The sequence below is a fragment of the Eulemur rufifrons genome, chromosome 6 (assembly GCF_041146395.1).
Source record: "Eulemur rufifrons isolate Redbay chromosome 6, OSU_ERuf_1, whole genome shotgun sequence".
Classification (NCBI taxonomy): Eukaryota; Metazoa; Chordata; class Mammalia; order Primates; family Lemuridae; genus Eulemur; species Eulemur rufifrons.
In genome coordinates, this window is record NC_090988.1 from 4156902 (window position 1) to 4159720 (window position 2819).

Consider the following 2819-nt stretch of genomic DNA (forward strand, 5'->3'; position numbering starts at 1 on the left):
GGGCCCCTGCTCTCCCTGCTGGGCGCCTCACTCAAACCAGATGTGGCTTCCTCCTCCCCTCCTCCTCCCTCATCTCCACCCCTCCTCTTCCCTCTCCTCCTCCCCTCCTCCTCCCCTCCTCCTCCCCCTTCCGAGTTGCCCAGGGCTGCGGGGGGTCAGGAGAGGAGAGGCTCTCCACCCACATCCTGTTCTCCTCTTTCTGCTTCCCTGCCCAGCTCTGCTGCCCACACCCTGGAGGGGAGAGAGAGGAGCATGTGCCAGGGCTCTGTTCAGTGCCAACCATGAGGGGCAGTGGGTGATGCTAGACAGGAGTCCTCCCCCTGGCAACTTGGTCAGCAGGGGCCTTGGTCCTCTCTCTGCAGCAGAGCTGTGCTGGAAGAGTTTGGGTACCAGCCATGATGTTAGGCATCCCGAACTCTCTGGCCCCCTGTAACAAGGCCCCCATGCCCACATATTGCCTGATCAGCAGTATCTTACAACTGCGCCTTTACGTCCACCATCCAGACACCTTCCCCACAGCCCTAGGATGCAGAGTTACCGCCTCCTTGAGACGGAGCAGTCTAGGCTCCAGCCTCGAGGAGCTGATGAAAGGCCAAGTAAAGATCTGAACCCAGGATAAGGCCGGGACAGCAAGGCCTCAGGCGCGGGCTTCACCCCAGTCTGCTGAAGCCCCAAGGCCGGCACCATGGACTTCCAGCATCCGCCCGGGGGAAGCCCGGGAGCGGGGGCGTGGCCTCCTCCGAGAGCAACTGTGACTGACAGAGCGCCTCTGGCAGCTGGCCCTGGAGACCATCGACATCAGCAAGGACCCCTGTTTTATGAAAAACCACCTGAGTTCGTACGAATGCAAACTCTGCCTGACGCTGCACAACGAGGGGAGCTACCTCGCACACACCCAAGGAAAGAAGCACCAGACCAACTTGGCCCGGTGAGCAGCCAAGGAGGCAAAGGAGGCCCCTGCCCAGCCCGCGCCCGAGAAGGTCAAAGTGGGGGTGAAGAAGTTTCTGAAGATCAGCCCCCCGGGCTACAAAGTGACCAAGCAGAGGGACTTGGAGATGGGCCAGCAAAGTCTCCTCTTCCAGATTGACTACTCCAAGATCCCTGAGGGCATCATGCCGCGCCACCGCTTCATGTCCGCCTGTGAGCAGAGAGGATCGAGCCCCTAGACCAGAGCTGGCAGTACCTGCTGATGGCCGCGGAGCCCTATGAAACCATCGCCTTCAAGGTGCCCAGCAGAGAGATTGACAAGGCCGAAGGCAAGTTTTGGACTCACTGGAACAGGGAAACCAAGCAGTTTTTCCTTCAGTTCCACTGTAAAATGGAGAAGCCGCCGGCTCCGCCCAGCCTCCCGGCTGGGGCTCCCAAGATGAAGCGGCCCCCACCCCCGCTGATGAACAGGTTGCCCCCGAGACCACCGCTGCCCGAGTCCTTGCCACCACCCCCACCAGGAGGCCTGCCTCTGCCACCTATGCCTCCCACGGGGCCTGCACCCTCAGGGACCCCAGGACCGCCCCACCTGCCCCCGCCAGCCCCTGGGGTCCACCCCCCAACACCAGTGGTCCATCCCCCCACCTCTGGGGTCCACCCCCCAGCACCAGCAGTCCACCCACCAGCATCTGGGGTCCACCCCTCAGCTCCAGGGGTCCACCCACCAGCTCCAGGGGTCCACCTTCTCCCATCATCTGGGGTTCACCCCCAGGCCCCTGAAGTGCACCCCTCAGCTACTGCAGTTCACCCCCAGGCCCCGGGGGTGCACCCACCAGCCCTAGGGATCCACCCCCAGCCTCCTGGGGTCTACCCCTCAGCTCCTGGGGTGCATCCTCCAGCTCCTGCGGTCCACCCCTCAGCTCCTAGGGTCCACCCCTCAAATTCCAGGGTGCACCCCCAACTCCCTTCCTCCCATGCTGAGGCCCCCACTCCCCTCCGAAGGCCCAGGGAACATACCTCCTCCTCCCCCAACCAACTGAAGAGCCGCCCCCTGGCCCAGCACCCTTGGTGTTCTGTGTTCCTGCGTTTTCCCAGGACAGAAGTTCCGTCTTTTGTACTGTCCCGAGCTCATTAAACAGACTCTCCTGTAAAAAAAAAAAAAAAAAAATCTGAACCCAGATCTGGTTCTATATGAAGAATGGCCAAGTAGCTTAAAAACTGGGCCCAACTATCTCATCCTGGCCCAGTCTGACCTGTTCCAACACCTGGGAATGAACGTCTTTTGAAGAATAGAGTCTGGGTCTGGGAGCATCAGCCAGCCTGGGACACATCTCTCTGTTTCTGGAATTATTTCTACCTCTGGCCACAATGGCTCATTGAAACTCGACCTCTGGGATTACTCATGATTGTTAGAGGTGATATTTTCGCTCTCACGGTACAGAGAATATTGAACTCTAAGGGATGGGGAATGCAAGAGAAACTGGAGATGAGCTTATGTTTAAAGCGGTGGGGGGTGAGGGGCAGCTTGTGACAACACCTCAGACCCAGTAAAAAATTTCCAGTCAACTGTTCACCAGGGACCAGGCCAGGTTTTGCAGGACCTGGGCTGTTACGATGTGGTGGTGGTGGGAACTCTCTTTAGGTAAAAGGATTCATAAATATGAACACAGTTACCCAGGGCCTTGCAAGAAGCCTGTTCAAAGGCCATTAGCTTCCTGGAAAATCCACCCCTGAAGAGGGCTGAAGCAACCTCAGACTGAGCACATGGCAAAGCCATACCCTCAGAAATTCTGCTTTGGTGGGCCTGGAGAAGGCACTTGGAACCTGCATTTCCACTGCATCTTCCAGAGGATTCTGACACTGGACAGCTGGGGACAAAACCCTTAGGGAAC

The 2819-nt window shown here is 58.7% G+C and overlaps 1 pseudogene; it reads left to right on the forward strand.

Annotated features, from left to right (window-relative positions):
- The first annotated feature begins 554 nt into the window (after positions 1-554).
- On the forward strand, positions 555-2016 carry LOC138383652 (splicing factor 3A subunit 2 pseudogene; annotated as a pseudogene).
- Positions 2017-2819: the final 803 nt, after the last annotated feature.